The sequence below is a fragment of the Mus pahari genome, chromosome 16, assembly GCF_900095145.1.
Source record: "Mus pahari chromosome 16, PAHARI_EIJ_v1.1, whole genome shotgun sequence".
In the NCBI taxonomy this organism is placed as follows: Eukaryota; Metazoa; Chordata; class Mammalia; order Rodentia; family Muridae; genus Mus; species Mus pahari.
The window spans coordinates 36,285,185-36,294,743 of record NC_034605.1 but is presented as its reverse complement, the minus strand read 5'-3'; the positions used below and the strand labels follow the sequence as shown (position 1 = coordinate 36,294,743).

The window sequence follows — 9,559 nt, the reverse complement described above, 5'->3', positions numbered from 1 at the left end:
CACTGTGGCTCAGAGTCCAGGATTCAGAGGCGTGGCCACTGATGGCTCTGTAAATCTGCAATCATGAGAAGACTCCCAATGATGACTCCTGGCTTCTATATGTACATGTACCTGTGCACCTGCATACATACATGCACACACACCACCTGCATACCACTCACCACAGAGGAGGAGAGCCACAGTCTGGAAACAAAGAAACAAGCAAATGAACAAATGAATAAAAACAAGAGAATACAGTTTACAGCTGCCGAAGTTAGTTGCCATGCCCTGATCAGATCTGGCAACTACTAGTTCCTACAAAAACTGGAGAACTCCCTTGATGAGAAGAAGTAAAAAAGATGAAATAAAAATCCAAACACTGAAATCAAAGACATGGGGCAGGAGGTACACCTCTATGGGAAAGTCCTTGTCTGGCACACCCAGGAGGCCTGGGTTCCATTCCCAACTCAAGCCAAAAGAAAGGAAAAATTGTGCTCTGAAAAAAATTATTTTTACTCTATTTGTGCTTGCCTGTATAATAACCTATTTGGATAAAAAGTATTTCGCGCGTGTGTGTGTGTGTGTGTGTGTGTGTGTGTGTGTGTGTGTGTGTGTTATAGGAATACGATGAGGTCATGCCTGCTCCATGTGGGCTAAGCATGGCCAGGAGACTGCACCAGGCCATGGGGGGAGGGGAGGGAGAGAGGAAAAGTAGTGAGAGGAGAGGGACAAGGAGGAGGGACCAAGGGTCAAGAGAACCAAGAAAGACAAGAGAGCACATGGCTGAAAATGTCAGGGTTGTATAGGAGAGAGAAGCTGGAGAAGAGAATCAAGGGCCCTGGGCTGGAGAGGTTTAGGGGAGGGGAGGAGATGAGAAGAACTGAGAAGAGCACGGGACTAATGGAGACTAGAAGCCAGCATGCAATTTTCAAATGCTAATACGCACTACAGTTAGCCATTTGCTTCTTTGGAACCTGACAAAAAGATCATTTCATATATATGTGTGTGTGTGTGTGTGTATGTATGTGTGTGTATTAAATGGGAGGAAAATATATATACATATAAATACATATAGACATATAAATACATATATGTAAACACCAACAGAAAGTGGTAGGAAACAGATTGTTTCAGAGCACTGTTGTCGCTTGCTTTGGGCTTGAGCTGGGGATGGACCCCAAGGCCTCATGGGTGTGGCAGGCAACTGCATTCCCAAGGTGGCCCACCTCTTGTCCCATGTCTTTAACTTCAATGTTTGGATGTTATTTTCGCCTTTTTGACATCCTGTCATTGAGAGGGTTCCCCAGTTCTGTTGGAAATAGCAGAAGATGACAAATCTGATCAAATCGTGACCACTAACTGTGGCAACTGTAAACTGTATTTTCTTTCTGTATTCGTCTTGTCTACTTCTTTGTTTGTTTGCTTGTTTGTTTTAAGACTGTGGCCCTTTCCCTTGGTGGTGAGTGGTGAGTGTGCACACCTCGCTTGTGTGCACATAGGTAGGCAGGTGCACAGATACATGTACATATAGAACCAGGGCTCAGCATTGTGAGTCTCCCACTATCATCCTCCTTATTTTTTGAGAGAAGGTCTCTCGCAGACCCAGGAGCCCCCTGAGTGAGCAAGACTAGCTGGTCATCAAGTTCCTCGTAGGGAATGCTTGCTCCCCACCCTACCCCCACTCCAGCACTAAGATTTCAGAGGCTCGGAGATCCAAACTCAGGTCCTCATGCTTGGATGGTAAATGAGGTACCCACTGACCCATTTCCCCATCCTTCTTTCTCCTCTTTTCATTAATTCCCATGTCTAACAAACACCAACCCATGTGTTTTAACCCTCATTAACAGTAGCATTCTTCCTTTGTCCTCTGAAGAAAGATAAGAAACAATTAAAAAAAAAAAAAAAAAAACCCTCTGTGAATTTACAGATCCAGATTCTTCAAGGGAGAATAAAGTTGAGTATGTGGAGGTAATGATTGCCTGGGCTAATCAATTGTAATTTTAGTTTGATATTAGTCCAAAGTTTTAGTCTAATAGTTGGGAATGGTGGCTTGAGGGCCTCTCCAGCCTGGTATGGCCACGGAGCTAGCCTTGACACCTGAAAGGCAGAGCAGCCAAGGGTGTTGCTTAAAACTGCTGCTCTGGGACCTTATCCAAGGGGTCACAAAGGTATTTCTCCTCCTCCCCCCCNCCCCCCCCCACACAATCCTTTGCATTTTGCAGTGTTTCCGTGAAATCCAAAAGAAAATCTTTTGACCTGGAAGAGAGGACATTTATCCTCTTGGCCATTTGCAGCTGAGGAAAAAAATAAGTTACTGGGTCTCTGCTTAGAAAGGGAGAGAAAAGCCTGGGACTGAGGAAAGTGGGGGCTCCTTGGGAGTGCCTGCAATCTTCTGCTTTTATTTCAAAAGACCTGCAAGCTCAGTTTTAAAGGGTCACCAGAGAAAAGGCCTCTCCACCCAGCTTGGGCTTGCCAGGAAGCCACGCCCCTTCTGCATACTATAAAGGCAACCGCTGGCTCCGAGCACTTCATCCTAGGTCAGCTGCAAGTGGAGCCAGACCTGCTAAGCTAGAGGTAAGGTCAATGCACAGAGGTGGCTGGGAGGAGGTAGCCAGACCTCTCCACAGCTTCTCCAGGAACCAGCATGCTCCCAGTACCTCTCCCTCATCCAAGAGGTGACCAGGAAGTGCTCTGTGGATCCCCAACTACACCCCACTCCAGGCCTCAGGCCAGAGGGAGGAAGGTGGTCCTAGCCACAGTTTTTTTTTTTTTTCTTTCCCTCACTTTTCTTTTTGAATCTTAATCTGAGAGACAGTGCCCTGCAACTCCATAGGGTCCATCCTGGCTGCAGGGAGGCTGGGAGGGAAGCTGGTGAAATCCTAGATCCTCAACAATGAGAACTCCATGTGGCCCTGGTAGCTAAAAAGCCAGAGACACACAGCTGTGATTGGCCTGTACTTGGACAAACTGGAGCTCTAAGTTTGGGACCCAGCTGGATTAGCAAATGGGCCCGAAGCGGGGCTTGCTTACCCACTGCAGGGACCAGCTTGTTTGCAAAAGGGACACAGGGGACTGTTCCTCTTCCCTGTCACCCACATCTTACTAGAGAGAGTGAATGGCATTCCCAAATTTGCATATTTCACTCCAGCTGAGACTTCAGCCTTGACCTCAGGCATGGAGAACTGAAAGGATAACATTGTCACCTTTTCCAGAATCTACTCTACGCAGAGTAGGTCCCTGTGGTTTTCTGGATTCATTGCCCAAATGAACTAGAACTTGACATCCCACAGTGGGTGAGCTCCAGACAGAAGACTGTGTAGTGTGGGCACTGTGCCAAGGCCACTGGCATGGTCCCTCTTCAGACACAACCTGTCTCAAAGGCTAGAGTCATGAGACACCCTAGGTCCTGGTCCTGTGTCACTGCTGAAATCTGACCCCTGCTCTTGTGCCTGGGGAATATTCTTGCCCTCTTGGGAAAAAATGGGCAGGAACAGAGTAAACCAGGTCCTAGGTGTGGGTGGACTTGCTGACGTAGTTGGCAGTGCTGATCTCCCCTCTGTTACAGCCTCCATCACGGAGCAGCTGAGTTCAGCCATAAACCTCTTCGCCTTGGAGATGTTCCACACCATGGATGAGAGCAGCCCCACAGAAAATACCATCTTCTCTCCCTTCAGCATTGCTTCTGCCTTGGCCATGGTCTTTCTGGGGGCCAAAGGCAGCACTGCAGCCCAGGTCTCTAAGGTTAGCAGAAGCAAAACTGGCATAGCTCTCCCTGCCGTCTCCATGCTAACAGCTGCGTCTCAGAGTCCTTCTGGTGTGTTTTCTAAGCCATGTCAAACTGGGTTCAGTAGCTACTCATGGTGCCGTCAGACATTCAGAAAAGCACCCCCACCCCGCCCACCGAAAAGCCAGTTGGTTCACTACCGGCTTTAACTGGGCATAGGGCAGAGTCTCTGCTCAGTTGGCGAAACAGAGTGAAAAGGACAATGACAATACCTGCAGGCTTTGAGCTCCCATTCCCATTCCCAGGAGTGAATCTGACAGCTTTATCCTGGAAGCCCCGCACCTCCCCAGAACTAGCTGTTTCCGGTTTTCCTTTTGCATTTATAACCACTACTCATAAATCATGCCTGTAACACGGTCACCTTCAGGCATGACAGATACAGGAACATGCTACAGGAGAGAGCTTGGGAGTGGTGCCTTCTTGGGGGGACAAGGTAAAGGCAGCCATCTGCCTGTGTTCCTGGGGATTAGCCCTGTGCCTCTCTCCAGCCTGATTTCGCTGGCTGTGGCTCTGCAGGAGCCTTTACACAGCTGCATCCATCCTCTGTGTCCAGCCATGCTGCCATCTGTTTGTCCACCTATGATGTCACTAACTCCTCTAGTCTTGAATACAAAGAACAATCTGCCGTCCTGTCTCTTAAACTCCAAACTGCAAATGTTTCATAGACTACCATACCATGCAAACATTAACAATAGAGATAGATTTAGCTATATTAATACTAGGCAAAAATAACTTCCTGTCCTAGAAATAAACATTTTATGAGAAAAAGATTCAGTGCACTAGAAAATAAAAAAATTTAATATTTGGATGAGCTCAGTAGCATTCACTCAAAACGAAATTACAAAAATAGAAAGAAATTAAAGGAGAATTGTGTATGCAAGATAAGAAGAGAACATATGCTCTCAGTGATTAATAATTAGCAAAGATAATTAATAACTGTTAAATAATAAACTAGCATGTTAATAAAGAGTCCACCTGATACAGAAACTTCAAAGGGGGAAGAAAAAAATCAGGGGGGGGAGGAAGCAACTTGGGTGGGAAGGGAAGGGGGAAGGGAAAGGAGGAACAAGATCAGGTATTGAGGGGTGAACCGGAAAGAAGCTCAGAGGGCCAGCAGAATGAATGGAAATAAGCAGCCTCAGGTGGGGGGGGGGGGCAGAGACCCTCTAGAAAGTCCCAGAGATCAGGACTCAATGGGACAGAACTTAGATGAAAAGTACAACGGTCTCACCATGGAGAAGGAACTCGAAGAGTGTACCTCCAATAGATAGACAGGGCCTCAAGCAGAGGGACAGGGTTACCAACCCACAATCAAAATGTCTGACCAAGAAGTGTACCCATCTAAAAGAACTGCAGGAGCAAAAGTGGGGAAGAGACTGAGGGAAAGACAGTCCATCACTGACCCAATTGGGGAATCCATCTCATGGGGACAAACCACGCCCTGACACTAGCAGTGATGCTATCGTGTGCTTTACAGACAGGAGTCTAGCATGGCTGTCCTCCAAAAGGCCCAACCAACAGCTGACTGAGGCAGACGCAGATACTTAAACCCAACCGTTGGACTGAAGTCGGGGAATCCTATGGTTGAATTAGGGCAAGGATGGAAGACGTGGAAGAAGAGGGCAACCACATAAGAATACTAACAGTCGGGATAGCATTTGAAATGTAAATGAAGAAAATATCTAATAAAAATAAAATAAAATAAAATAAAGTAAAATAAAATAAAATAAAATAAAATAAAATAAAATAAAATAAAATAAAATAAAATAAAAAGAATACTAACAGTCTCAACTAACCAGGGCCCCTGGGAGCTCCCAGACACGGAGCCACCAACCAGGCAGCATACATGAGCTGGTCTGAGACCCAAAACACATATATACCAGAGGACTGCCTGGTCTGGCCTCAGGGGGAGAAGATGCACCTAATTCTTGAAAGGTTTAAGGTGCCAGGGAGGAGGGAGACCTGAGGATGGAGGAGCGTCCTCTCAGAAACAGGGGGAGGAGGAACCGGAGGAGGAACTATATGAGGGGGGACAGAGAGGGAGGGTAACGGTTGAATTGTAAATAAATAAAATAATAAAAGAATCATTCTAGAAAAGAAGAAGAAAATTCATAAAGTTTTAGATATTAGGAAATTTAAACTCTTAGTATTGAAGGGAGTTAAGTAGGATAGCTAGTTCAGTTTACAAAACTAATTTTTATGTCCATGTAATCTTCACATTTGGAGTTAATCAGGATACAATCTAGTGTTCACGAATAAGTCCAATAAAAGATGTACAGGACCCTATTTAAAAAAACCATAAACATCTCTAAGAGAAATATAAAGAACTTCTGAATAGAGAAGTACATTATTGGATATGAATTGGTGATTTTAAATCTGTAGTAATTTATTTCTGTATGTGTGTACACACACATGTGTGTTTGTGTAAGTTCATTATTGCTTCTGTGTGTGCGTGTGTGTGTGTGTGTGTGTGTGTGTGTGTGTGTGTGTGTGTGTGCGCGCACGTGTAGGCCAAAGGTGGATGTAAAATGCCTTCCTCTTTCCTCTTTTGCTCTCCACCCTGTATCTTGAGACAAGGTGTCTCACAGCATCTGGAGCTCCCTGTTTGGTTAGTTTCACTGTCTAGAGAGCCCCTTCGATCCATTTGTCTTCATCCCCTAGTGTTGGGTTATAGATGACTATCTGTGTGCTGGGGATCAGAACTAAGGTCCCCATGTGTGTGACACAAACACCTTACTCACTAAGCCATCTCCCCAGCCTGTGATCCAGTATTTCAAAAACTCTATTTGATATCCAGAACTATACAACTACAGTTAATATCCGTGTCGGCCCACTTGTGCTGTACTCTGTGTGGTGGTTGGTATGAAGATAGCCACCATAGGCTCATATAATTGAATGTTTAGTCCATAGTTGGTAGAACTGGAAAGGATTAAGTATGGTCTTGTTGGAGAAGGTGTGTCAATAGGGGTGTAATACTGAGGTTTCAAAAGTCAAGGCCACTGCTGTTCATACATGTTCTCTCTCTCTCTCTCTCTCTCTCTCTCTCTCTCTCTCTCTCTCTCTCTCTCTCTCTCTCACTATCACACTCTCTCTGTGTCTGGAGTTTGTACATTCTTTCTGTATGTGTCTCTCTCTGTTTCTCTATCTCTCTATCTCTCTGCCCCACGATTATTGCCTCAATGTGTAATCTCTCAGCTACTGCTCCTGCCTGCCTCCTGTCATGCTCCTCTCTGGGACGGTCAAGGACTCACTCTCTGAAACTGTAAGCAAGCCCTCAATTAAATGCTTGCTTTCGCTGGGTGGTGGAGGCGCATGCCTTTGATCCCAGCACTTGGGAGGCAGAGGCAGGTGGATTTCTGAGTTCGAGGCCAGCCTGGTCTACAGAGTGAGTTCCAGGACAGCCAGGCTACACAGAGAAACCCTGTCTCAAAAAAACCAAAAAAAAAAAAAAAAAAAAAAAATGCTTTCTTATACAAATTGCCTTGGTCCTGGTGTCTCTTCACAGCTACAAAAGAGTAACTAAGACATCTTCTTTCCTAGGAAACAGGGCGAGTGCAGCTAATAGCTGTGTAACTTTGAAAAGGCCAAGAATTTCCAAAACTAACAAGAAGACAAATTAGGTAAGAGGACACACTGAGGCAAAACCTTCTAGGCTAATTCTGCAGAAATGAGCCAGGACAGTTTATGTGTAGGGATGGTCAGAAGTGGATAGAACAGAGAGCCTAGAAGTCACCCTGCACATTATGAGCCCTGCTTTCTGGTGAGGAAGACCATCGATCCATTTCCCAGAGCAGCCTGTCTATGCCTCTAATCCCAGTGCCATCCCAGTTACCCCAGATACATGGTTCCACTTCACAGAGTCAATCAACTGGAAATAAAAAGTAATTTTAAATTTGTGTCGGTATTAAGCAAAAACGGATATTTAGTTCTTGTTATAATTTCCCAATCAGTAAAGCATAATGATTTATGTTGTTTGTACATTGTACCAAAAATTACAAGTCATTTAAAAATAACTCAACATCTTATAGGGGAGGATATATATAATTATACAAATGTCATGATCTAAGGTACTTTAGGTTCTCCTCTTTATATCCATGGGGGACCAGAGGATGGCCACAGGGAGTATAGAACCATATCCCTACAAATACCCAGGGACGTCTTTCCCAATGCCACCTTTTACTCTCCATGTTCAATTGATTTGGATTAGAAACCACTGGTCACATATTGACAATAGATGAAAGCTCTCTAGGGCAGAAGATGAGAGGAAGAAATTTCCCATTTGTTGTATTATAACATTTAGGAACCTATGTGAGAAAAGACGAAATTGACTTTTACCTTACACCCTGCGCACAAATTTACAACAGCTCAACTGTTTATCAGCAGTGTTTATCGGCTATAAGAATTTCCTGTTGGATTTTTAAGATCATTTTTTTTATACTACTATGTCATCTGCAAATAAAGATAGTTTGGCTTTTTCCTTCCTACTTGTATCCACGTAATCTCCTTCAGTTACCTTATTGTTCTAGCTAAGATTTCAAGTACTATTTTGAATAGGTATGGAGAAAGTGAACAACCCAGTCATGTTCCTGATTTCAGTGAGTTGTTTTTGAGTTTCTCCCCATTTAGGTTGACGTGGAAATTTCTGGTGTCTTTGGAGACTCATCTGTGTCATGTGGTGTTCTTCTGGAAGCTGTTTTATGAGAGGATGTTTTGTTCAAGCACACATGTAAAAGGATGTTTGGCTGAGAACAGAGACATGGTGTTTTTCTGGAAGCTGCCTTGTGAAAAGGCATGTGATGTTTTGCTGGCTAGGACTCTTAGGAGGCCATGTCGTGTTTGGAAAGTGAACAAGTCGAACCCAACAGTCAGTGGATGGTGCTCTTGCATTGGTTCACCTTGTATTGCTTTGCTGTCTTCACTGGGAACACTCGCGCAGTGGTTGACTTTGTTTCCTTAGCTGACCTTTGCTTGTCCTGACTTTGTAGAGAGAAATGCACCAAAGAACTTCTGGTGGTGTTCCTTCTGCTTCGTACTGCTTCCACTGACTTCTGCTGATTTGGTGGAGCCTTGTTGTTCCTTCTGGATCGAGCCACTCCTGATAGTTGTGTTTGGTGACACTATTGAACTGACTCCTGGTTTCCTGACAATGAAGACTGGAATCGCCCCAAAGAACCACTTCTGAGCAGGACCACTACCCTCATTTCCTATTAACCTTTCCTTCCCCCAACTTTTGGTAGGTGGGCTAGAAGGGAGGTTGAAGCACTAAAATACTCTAATTAAGTAGGTTTTGAAAACTCTAAGCCTACAATGCTAACTATGTGCTCCCTGGAATGTGCCTTTATTATGTTGAGTTGTATCCCTATTATCCATATCTAACCAGGACTTTTATCATGACGGGGCGCTGAATTGTGTCAGAGGCCTTTTCTGCCTCTAGTGAGATGATCGTGTGGTTTTTTCCATTCTGTTCATAAGGTGCATTGCATTTATCAATTTATGCATGTTGAATTCATCCCTTGGATGAAGCCAATTTGATCATGGTGAATGATCTTTTTAATGTGTTCTTGGATTTGGTTTGTAACTATTTTATTAGGAATTTTGGTCTGTAATTTTCTTCCTTTTTATGACCAATATATGGTTTAGAGTTTAGGCTAATTCTGGATTGATAAAAAGAACTGGGCAGGCCCGGGCAGTGGTGGCGTATGCCTTTAATCCCAGCACTTGGGAGGCAGAGGCAGGTGGATTTCTGAGTTCAAGGCCAGCCTGGTCTACAAAGTGAGTTCCAGGACAGCCAGGGCT

The 9,559-nt window shown here is 44.5% G+C and overlaps 1 protein-coding gene across 1 annotated transcript in view; it reads left to right on the top strand.

Annotated features, from left to right (window-relative positions):
* The first annotated feature begins 2,504 nt into the window (after window positions 1–2,504).
* Serpinb1 (serpin family B member 1) overlaps window positions 2,505–9,559 on the top strand; it is a 39,480-nt gene continuing 32,425 nt past the window's right edge. Inside the window, exon 1 of the mRNA XM_021215657.1 lies at window positions 2,505–2,553. The gene's annotated coding sequence lies outside the window, so the exon portion shown is untranslated. The remainder of the gene's footprint in view (window positions 2,554–9,559) is intronic.